This window comes from Saccopteryx bilineata, chromosome 7, assembly GCF_036850765.1.
Source record: "Saccopteryx bilineata isolate mSacBil1 chromosome 7, mSacBil1_pri_phased_curated, whole genome shotgun sequence".
Taxonomy (NCBI): Eukaryota; Metazoa; Chordata; class Mammalia; order Chiroptera; family Emballonuridae; genus Saccopteryx; species Saccopteryx bilineata.
Window position 1 is genome coordinate 49,258,171 of NC_089496.1, and position 10,664 is coordinate 49,268,834.

Here is a 10,664-nt window from a genome sequence, read left to right on the forward strand (position 1 = left end):
AACGACCCTCGGCTCTGGACCCTGTGAACCGCAGAGGGACGGCATCGGAGAGGTCAGCACCAGGCCCTGGAGAGACATGGGAGTTGTTGCTGTTGTTAATAATTTGCTCCCTTTTCATTGCTGCGTCGTATTTCTTGGAAGGATGCAGCATGGTTTGTTCACCTGTTGAAGGACATTGGCTTGCTCCCAGGTTTGGCATATTCTAAATAAAGCTGTTCATAGCATGCAACTGGTGGAGTAAGTCAAATGCACACAGCCATTTTAGAAATGAGCTCTTGGTCTTTGCTAATAGAAAAATATACACATTGCTAGGGAAGTTCTTTACTACCTGCATACTTTAGGGGTTTCTTTTTTTTACAATTCTTTTCCAAGTGAAAGAGAGTAGAGAAGACAGAGAGACACTCTCCCTCATGCGCCCCAACCCAGATGCGTCCAGTAACCCCCGTCTTGGGCCCATGCTCTGCCCATCTGGGGCCATGCTTGCAACTGAACTATTTTTTGCACCTGAGGTAGAGGCTCCACAGAGCCATCCTTAGTGCCCAGGACCAATGTGCTCAAACCAATCAAGCCATGGCTGCAGGAGGAGAAAAGGGGGGGGGGAGGGGTGAAGAAGCAGATGGTCGCTTCTCCAGGGGTTTCTTAAAGAGGTGTTTGGGCAAAGGACCATTCCGAGCAACTCTTGTAATATCTATTCCTGATTTTCAGACTTGGGTTTGGGAAGACCACAGTTGGTCTCTGCCTTTCGAGTTCATCCTCCTGAAAACTCTAGCTATGAAAACTAGTCTCCTCTGCACATTCTCACTGTGGGGCCACGATACCTTTTTCACCTTGTGTCATTGCCCCCCAGCCACTTAGGACTCTGATTTCACGATCCTCAGCGATTTATTCCCTCGTCTGTTGACTGCCCCTTCCATGGGAGCTGGGCTCTGCTCTGTTCTCTCTCCTCCGGTTCATAGCTTGGGGCCATGCATAGAGCAGGTGTGTCGTGTTTTTGAATGAATGCATGAACAAATTATGTCTTCAATATATAAAATAGACTTTAAAAACAAATCCAAGACTGGATTTAGGTAAATATCAATATATGTAAAGCCCACCAGATAAGTAACGTGAAGAAAAACCATTCCGGGGCTTGGATGCAGGGAGCCTGCGTCGGGATCTCGGCGCTGCCCCTTGGGGCTCCCAATCTGTGGGGGAACGGTTGGACTTCTTTGCCAGTGTCTTCTCATTTGCAACAACAGTACAGGGTCGTCCTCACAGGGTCATTGTGAAGCTCACGTAAACTAATCTGCGTGGATGCACTTTGTAAAAACATGGAAGTGCTGTACATCTAAGGGCTTCTCCCCGTTCTCACGGCCATTGTCCCCTCCTTCCTTCTCTTTCCTCCTTCTCCCCATCCCCCCACCCCCGCCTCCTCCGTCATCGTCTTCATCATCTCCACCATCCTGACCCTCCACACCCTGAAAGGGAAGAAAAGCACTCAGGCAACAGCAGGTTTGAAATCGTGGCGTTCTTGTGACATTCTACCCAGCAGAGGGCAACAGCTTCTACCAACTAAATCCAATGCCTTTCACTATCAAGTTCAAGGACAATCATGGAAACTTACAGACATTAATATTTATTTATTGTTAAAGAAAACACATGTGTCCACCCTACTAATTCTTTCATTCGGCAATCTCCAGATAGTCTGGTTTGGTCCATTGCCTTGTAGCCCAAGGTTCTTTTGGAAATGTCTGGCTGCCGTGAAAATTATCTTAAAAAAAAAAAGAATTTGCATTCTTCCCTCCTTCCTGGTAGGCTGGGTAATAGGCGGAGCAAACTGTGGCTCAGAAACGGTGACACAGACCTGCTTCTCCTTTGAATATTTATACCCTTGGCATTGGCATCGTGAGGTAGGGTCATGGCTTTGCTTGATCAGGTTATCTGAGAATCCTCCCACTTCTTAATTCCCTTAAAAGGGAATACTGCCAGCCCTGGCCGGTTGGCTCAGCGGTAGAGCGTCGGCCTGGCGTGCGGGGGACCCGGGTTCAATTCCCGGCCAGGGCACATAGGAGAAGCACCCATCTGCTTCTCCACCCCCCCCTCCTTCCTCTCTGTCTCTCTTTCCCCTCCCGCAGCCAAGGCTCCATTGGAGCAAAGATGGCCCGGGCGCTGGGAATGGCTCCTTTGCCTCTGCCCCAGGCGCTAGAGTGGCTCTAGTTGCAGCAGAGCGACACCCCGGAGGGGCAGAGCATCGCCCCCTGGTGGGTATGCCGGGTGGATCCCGGTCGGGGTCGGGCGCATGCGGGAGTCTGTCTGACTGTCTCTCCCCGTTTCTAGCTTCAGAAAAATACAAAAAAAAAAAAAAAAAAAAAAAAAAAAAAGGAATACTGCCACCTGTGTTCTCTGTGGGATGAACTACGTTTATATGGGTTTCATATTAGGATTGTTGGAGAGGGGCTCTTTACTAAGAAGTTGATGTCCTGCGTCTACCTTGTAGGGTCTAGGAACTCCCTCCGATGGTGCCACTTGGCGCAAGGACAGACAGGCTCGGAAGTCACTGAGGGGCTTCACTGTAGAGAGTGAACGCAGCTGGGTCCTTGAGGCCCTGTTTTCCCCTGCTGCCAGGAAACCGCACTAGAGTGAGCCAGCACAGCCACGTCTGCATTAGGAGAGCGAGAGGGTAGCCCAGCCCAGCTCTCTCAAGTTCACGAGGACCAGTGGGGATGATCAAGCATTAGCAGTGCTCGCTCAGTGTGTGGAGTGCCATGTGCGTCCTCTACCGGGTGCAGGAAGGGGGCTGGGTATTCCTGAGATACCTCTTCTGTTTTATGGAACCCTGTTGACCTTTGTATCACCACAGCCCCTTTTAGTAAGAAAGCCACCAAGATATTTAAACAAGATGGTTTAGACATGTAAGTATCACTTATTCATTCATTCATTCATTCATTCATTCATTCAGTCTAATATTAGCGGAAGACTAACCATAGGATAGGAATTGGAGAGTCAAAATGAAAGAAGGCCAGGGTCCTTCCCTTGAGTAGTTCCCAGTGTCGGGGGTGGGAAGAGGGGGGGGGAGATGATGTAAACCATTAACGACCCCACCCGCGGGAAAGGGCTATAACTGAACTGGGGGTCAGGGCCATGAGAACACAGTGGTGATGGTGATTAGCTCTGTCTGCAGGAGGCCCTTAAGGCACTGGAGCTGTCTGTGTGCCTGGGACACATTTCAGGAAGGTGAGGTTTCCACCTCGTTTCACCCCCTATACAAACCTTGGTCCATATTGACAGGAAAGCTGGACGAGAAAGATGCTGTCAACTTGTATGGTTACCGCTCCACCTCCGAGTCCCCCCAGCTTCATCTGGTTTGAGTTGAGATTAGATTTGCCAGTAGGGGATTCGTGACTCCATGGGGTGTGCTGGCACAGGCCTCCTGGGAGCTGAGGTTGGGAAGCCAGGTCTTCAGCACTGGGTACCCAGGGGAAAATGCCAGCTCCTTCCATCTTCCCTGCCGCCTGGCCGAAGGGAAGGGGCCCCACTGACTTTTCCCCAAGATGGGGCATGCCTGTCAGTATGCTGCCAGGATTGCTCTTGGGACGCTGGAATAAAGGACTGGCTCAGGGAGAGGACCCAAGGGACAGATTCTCCCAGGAAGCCTGTGGGACCGCGGGTAATTCTTTCTCCCTTCTTTGGAACCAGACTCCCCTCTCTATAAACCTGGTCATTCAGCCGAGCCTTGCCCCTCCACGCTGGCTCTGCAGGGCACTCATGGGTATGCTCAAGGGCAGAAGCGTGGCCCAGCAGCACCTTGGATTCTCGGGGGCTCTGAGCCCAGTCCTCGGAGTCGTGGGCGCTGGTCGGCTGCCCCTTGGCAGGGGCGAGCAAATGGCCCTCACACACCGGCAGCATGCCCGGAGGCAGAGCCCCGGCCCCAGGGGGTGCACGGCCCACACTCCAGGCTGGGAGCATGTCAGGCTCCTGCTGGCCCAGCTCTGGGGCTGGCCGCTGCCAGCCGGGACGCCCAGCCCTCTGCTGGTTCCGCGGGCAGCCTGAGAGCGCTGGGGGCCTTCCCCTGCGGGCGAAGTCTAAATTTAGCCCAGAGAGGCGGTCTTCCCGTGTTGCTGGAGAAAAGCTCTTTTGACTGGAGTGGGCCTCGGCCTTGATGAAGGGGGAGGGCCCACATCTGGGAATATATAAACTTTATTGTCCTTGGATGACAAAATGGTCTCCCTGCCTACTGGTTTTCCACCTTTCTCGCCTGGAGTGTGGCGGTCTCTGCTTCTGACTGCACTGGCTGGAGCAAGCCGTTTCCTTGTGGCCTGGGGCCCCCGAGGCCCTGCCTCCGGGCTGGCGTTGACCCTGGGGGAGGGGGGGGGGGAGACGATGTAAACCATTAATGACCCCACCACTTCCGGGAAAGGGCTATAACTGAACTGGGTGGGGGTCAGGGCCACGTCTCGTCCCCACTTCGCCTGAGGAGGCCGAGCTCCATGCACGCAGAGACGACAGGGAACAGGCGGCCGGGTCCCTTGCAAGGTCATGCAGGAACGTGAGGCCAGCGCCGTGCCCTCTCCGACCAGCCCCCAGGATGCTAAGAGGCGTGAAACAGCGCGGGGCCCTTTCAGGGCCCAGGGTCCCAGGACTCAGACGCCACCCTGGGCCCTCACTGCAGTGAACACGAGACTCCCGTCTCGGAAAGACATGGGTCCTAAGGGGTGCTCCAGCCCGAGAAAGGTTTTAGGGCCTCTCCTGGCCCCGGGGCAGGCTCCTTTGGGGGTTCTGCCCTGGAACCCCTCTGCTGCCGTTTGAGTCTTATACGAATCGTTTGGGGAACCAACAAGTGAACATTCCTTTAAAAGCCAACTAACTCCTAGTTCAAGGTCATGTCCCTTTTGACAAGTATTTCCTCTGGTGCCTAATGGTACGAGTTCTGGTTAACTCATCTAACGCAGGAGCTCTGAAATACGGGGCAGAGAGCAGCGGACTTGGACGCCAAAGAGCTGGGTTGCTGGGTGGTCTGGTTTTACTGCCTATTAGCCATAGGACGCCGGGCAGGGTACCTGCTCCAACTTCTGTTTCCTTGTCGGGAAAACGGCGCTCACGGCTCTGTGGTCGGCAACGAGCGAGAAGATGTTACCTAGTTCTTCAAAAGCGCTTTTGCACAATGTCGATTGCCTTCCCCACGAAATGACCTGGGCTGGGAGCCAGTGTTTGTTGGGATTTTATTGGTTCCCAAACAGCTCCCTCCCTCCACCCCATGGAATCCTCCTGTTTCTCACAGAGCCCCCCTAAAGGACACCAGCAGATCATGGGGACCACTCAGAAGGGGAAACCGTCACCATGTCAGTGCTGCGGTCGCCACCTGAGCCTGGAGTATTTTCTGACCGGGGCCCAGTGTTTTGTCATTTTCCCAGGCTATCCCGTGCAGCATTCGACATCAGATCTGGGACAAGCTTTCCCCACTTAACGACAACTGATAGAAGGACATCAGACTAAAGTCTGAAAGAAATCGGGCTCTGGGCGAGGAGGGGTTGGAAAGGGACCCTCTTGCTGTAATTTTCCAGGATGCCCTGGACAGCCCCCAGAAACTGTCAGTATGGAAAGAGCTCAGGAACATTTTACAAGCCAGTAAAACATTGTTAGACGGGTGATAGATTCCTTGGAATTTATCTGCACGGTTGACGTCACTCGCTCAGCGCTGGGAGCCAGGCTGTCTCCATGTCTGTGGCCCCTTTTCTGGAACTGTTTTCCCTGCGGTTCATCCCAAGTGACCCTTTAGGCCACTTCCCTGTCAGAAACTGTTGGTTTGCAGCGAGCGGTGGCCATTTCTGGGCCCCTGCAGTTGGCAGGGAAGCTCTTCCTTCAATCTGAGATGGAGAGGAGATGGATGGCTGCGCGGGGCTGAGGCCCGCCCTCCTGCAGACACACGTGTGGGCGGTCCAAGCCTCGCGCTTTCTATCTTCGCCTCTACAAGTTGCCATGACCGGTATCCTCCCCAGCTAAACCCCATCCAAAGAGGCTCCGCCCAGTTTTCTGCCCCCCCTGCCCGGAGGACTCTAGACCGGGCAGCATCCTGCCATCCTATCGAGTCCCTGTCTTTGTCACGGTTGACAGTGTCACATCATCTTTCCTAAGCTTTAGTGATCACACAACATGACATTCATTTCCATGTGGACATCTGGAAGACGTGGCCAGGGAAGGGAGGGGCAGGGGAGACGGGGACAAAGGAGCAGTTATGGAGCACCTGCTATGAGGCTGGCCCCGTACTTGAATAGCTTAACACACACGATCACATTTCGCTCTCACAACAGCTCCCTGGACTAGGACTGTCTGCCTCTCCTGCGACAGAACTGGGATGGATGGAAGCTTCGGAGCACTAGAAATAAAATGAAAAGTTATACTCCTGTCCATGTCTCTTAGTCTCACTTTTATGTCCCCCCAATGTATGGAATCCTGAAGTTCTTGTTTTTTTCTGATTCGCTTATTTCACTCCGCATAATGTTATCAAGATTCCACCACTCTGCTGTAAGTGATCCGATGTCATCATTTCTTCTAGCTGACTAGTATACCATGGTGTATATGTACCCCATCTTCTTTATCCAGCCTTCTATTTTTTTTTACAGTGATTAAAAGCCTTTAAGCAAACTCTTGGGAGTATGGTGGTTACGGGGGGTGGGGGTAGGGAAGGAGGGAGGGGGGAGGGGTACAAAGAAAACTGGATAGAGGGTGACGGAGGACGATCTCTCTTTGGGTGATGGGTATGCAACAGAACTAAATGACAAAATAACCTGGAAATGTTTTCTTTGAATATATGTACCCTGATTTATTGATGTCACCCCATTTATATAAAAATTTATTTATTAAAAAAAAAGTTATAGGGCTTCTTCTTGGTTTTCTTGGGGGTTGGCTTCTCAGCTGAGGAGGTGACATCTTGTGCTGGGAACAGTAGAACAATGGCCCACATGTCCCAGCAGCAGGGACCTGCTGACACTCTGTTGGATGAAGGAACTGAATAGCACTGTGGGGTTTTCTAAGCAAACCACTCTCTTCTTCCCCCACAGGAGACACGGGGACAACCACACCTTGCCCTTCCTGACCTCTGGGATGGAGCGAGCCCTCGGAGATCAGCTGCTCTCAGGAAGGCTCTCCAGATCCCCAGTGCCGGGTGCCAGCAGTGTCCCACGACCTTGATGCTGCCCAGACCAGCCCTGGGAAGCAGGCGAGACCTCCAGCTGGCGAGACCCTGGGCTGACTCATCTGGCCACCGGAGCCTGAGCATCAGCACGCCCTCCTGCCCGCCGCTGCTGCCTCTGCTGTGACCACAGCGGCCACACAGCACGCCAGGGGGCTGGTCCCCGACCCTGACCCTGCGTGCTGCTGGCCGCCCAGCCCTGAGACGGGGGTGTTCTGGCGCCAGCGACCTGGGCCAGCGTTCCCCCTGCTTCCCGCGGACACCCTCTCTGCCTACAGCTCCATCCCCGCATCTCAGGGTTGGGGGAATGATTCTTCTCCCTGGGGGGCCCCGGGGCTCAGCTTCCAGCACCGGGGGGACTTGTTGGCCTCCTTCAGTCAGAGACAGCGAAGGCGGTTATCCCCTGCAGACAGGCGTCCCCCGGGTGTGAGCTGGGAACCCTGGGGTGCAGCTGCTGTGGTGGCTGTCCTGCAGAGAGGCCTGCCACCTTCTGACCTGGCTCTGACCTCGGCTCGAGGGGCGGCCACGCCCCTGCCATTTGCTCCTGCAGTCAGAGCGTTGGACACATGACGCCATGGCACTTTCGGGTGTGCTGGAGTTGTGACAGATTCCAAGGAACATCAAAGCGCAGAACAACGGCCAATACATCACAGTCTGTCACCAGGGCCCCCGCCCCTGATTATCACATTAAAGCAGCAATGGGCACATTTCAGCCGGAGCTTAGCAGACGCCTGCTTGCTGGAACTCACGGTTCCTCCCTCCAGAGTTACACAAATATGGCAAGGGTCCCATTTAAAAATCTGTGCTCTCTCGCCCATGTCCAGAGCTGAGGCTTTCCTTACACACACGCATGCGCACACGCACCCACGTGCACAAGCACGCACACCCTTGCTTGCTAGAGGATGCCCCCTCGTCGGTCGCCCCGTAGACTAGAAGGCCGAGTTGGATTCTGATTTGAGCCCTGCCATCGAGTAGCTTGAGAATCTCACATGATTAGTTGACACCTCTGGGCCGCGGTTTCCTCAGTGTAAGGTAAGGACGGAAACATCTCTATTGGCACATTTCTGAGTTCAGTGGGTAGAGACCACGGACAGCATCTGCCAGGCATCCTGTTGTGCGTGCGTGTTTCTTGATGTGTTTCTTGTGTGTAACCCCCGGGATAGAGAGAGAACCTGCTCTTCCACGGGACCTTTGCTGAGAAGGACTTGTGTGAGAAGGTGAGGGAGGTCGCTTGTGGCTTGAGTTTCAGGTTATGAAGGAAACGCTTGCTGGGCTGCTATTTCCGTGGGTGGATCCTCACTGGGGCAGGAGTGGAGGGTAACCCCAGAAAGAGCCGTTGCTGGTTTTTTTATTTTTTATTTTTTTATTTTTCTGAAGTTGCAAACGAGGAGGCAGTCAGACAGACTCCCTCATGCGCCTGACTGGGATCCACCTGGCATGCCCACCAGGGGGCTCTGCTCTGCCTATCTGGGGCATTGCTCTGTTGCATCCAGAGCCATTCTAGCGCCTGAGGCAGAGGCCATGGAGCCATCCCCAGAGCCCGGGCCATCTTTGCTCCAGTGGAGCCTTGGCTGCGGGAGGGGAAGAGAGAGACAGAGAGGAAGGAGAGGGGGAGGGGTGGAGAAGCAAATGGGCGCTTCTTCTGCGTGCCCCAGCCAGAAATCGAACCCAGGACTCCTGCCTGCCAGGCCGACGCTCTACCACTGAGCCAACCAGCCAGGGCCCTGTTGCTGGTTTTTAGAACTGTTTTCCCCCAAACTCCAGAGCATCCAAAGAAAAGCAGGGTTATCTGCCAGAATGTCTCAGAAAGAACAACAGGCATGTGAATTCGATGTCACATGATCAGGCACGTGAAATGTCACACTTCTTTTATTACTTTAAATTAAACTTGATGTGCTATTGTAGCCAGCCTGTCAGGGTGGTGGGAAATGTAGCCTCAGACCTCCCTGGGACACCCCCTCCCTCCCAGTTCCTGTGAGCATCACCCCCCCCCCACACACACACACACCAGAGAACTTCCAGTGGGGCCGTCTGGTCCTCAGTCTACAAGGGTGACTGCTGATGTGTTCACCTGCCAGGTCCTCATTGTCCTCAAAGGCTGGTGGCTCTGCCATCTCTTGGCAAAGCTTTACCATGACTGTAAGTTCTCCTCCAAGCCCCTGCCATCTCCCCAGAGGGCTGACGGGGAGGTAAAACCTCTCTATCTGGGAAGACAGGTCTCTGTCCCCTTCCAGTCCTGGAGGGGGCCCTGGGATTCTTTTCAGGCTTCTTTCTCTGATGAGACTGACCCCGTCATCTTCTGGAGAGGATAACCAGTAATCTTTCTGAAAACAAGGATGGCTTCTGCTTCATCGGGTGGGGGGAAAGGTAGGTTATCGGGGTTAACGAGGACTCACCAATGCTTGACCAAGATGAAGGTGATAGGAGTGGAGAATTTGCTCAGAGAGACTTCAGGAGAGAGATTGAGAGAATCGCGTGGGAGACTGGGATAAGATCCTGGTCCCTCTGACACACTGTCTCTTGCCCCCTCCCCTGTCTACCTCCACAGAGTACCCAGGGTGGAGGAAGAAAGCTGCCTCGCGGAGCCCCGGCACCAGCAGAAGACACTCCGGCCACCTACATGGCACTGGCCTCTTCGTAACTTTAGAAGGAATCCAGCTGGACTGTCACGCCTGCCACTCTTGCAAGGGGGTGGGGTGGGCAGTCGTTCACCCCATTTTCCAGATGAGGAAACTGAGGTGCAGGTGGTTGAAAAGACTTGTCCAAAGCTGGTGTCAGGGTGGCAGGAAGCATCCAAGTCTCTTGACTCTTTTCTCAGATGTCCCGGCGTTGCTCACGGTGTTCTGATTCGGCTCCGGCGTCCTGGAAGCTTGTCGATCCATTGCGTCTAATTCCCCCTCCTGCGCCATTCTCTGCTCCTTTCGGGAAGAGAAGCTAGGAGTGGGGCACACGTCTTATAAGAGAATGTGCTGTGGACGTTGACTCATCTCTGGTGGGTCCCCAATGACTGGGCTATGGCCAGGGCGAGCGCATGTTGCCAGTTCTACGTGCATGCACTTGGTGACGGGAGTCATTTGTATTAAAACCATTAATTCGAGTCTCAGAGAAGAATGGCAGGAAATGTATTTCTGACTATTTAGAAGTGACTCACTCTGGGACTATTTGAAAATATATATATTATTTTTTATCCATCAGTAGAATTGTCTATCGTCAATGTTATCTCATCACACCCAGGGATCCTTAGGTCTGATTACCCGTTTCCCTGAAAACAGCCCCCGGAGAGAGGGGGAGAGACAGAACCCACCACAGTCTCCACTGGGCTCACCCGCCCCACGCCACAGTGCCCGCCGCACCGATAACACCCCACCCTCCCCTGCAAAATCACAGAGGGCAGATAAGGAGAAAATGTGCCTTCCGGTTCCCAGTCATTTCCACAGCCCTTGGGCCACTAGGATCAGAAGAGGTCCCATCACCCGAAAATCTTGGCTGGCGTTCC

The 10,664-nt window shown here is 53.8% G+C and overlaps 1 long non-coding RNA gene across 1 annotated transcript in view; it reads left to right on the forward strand.

The window, feature by feature from the left end:
- The window catches only part of LOC136310386 (uncharacterized), a 48,726-nt gene extending 38,418 nt beyond the window's left edge, over positions 1–10,308 (forward strand). The window contains exons 4-5 of the long non-coding RNA XR_010726559.1: positions 7,038–8,200; positions 9,717–10,308. This is a non-coding gene — a long non-coding RNA (uncharacterized lncRNA). The remainder of the gene's footprint in view (positions 1–7,037; positions 8,201–9,716) is intronic.
- The last annotated feature ends 356 nt before the right edge of the window (positions 10,309–10,664 follow it).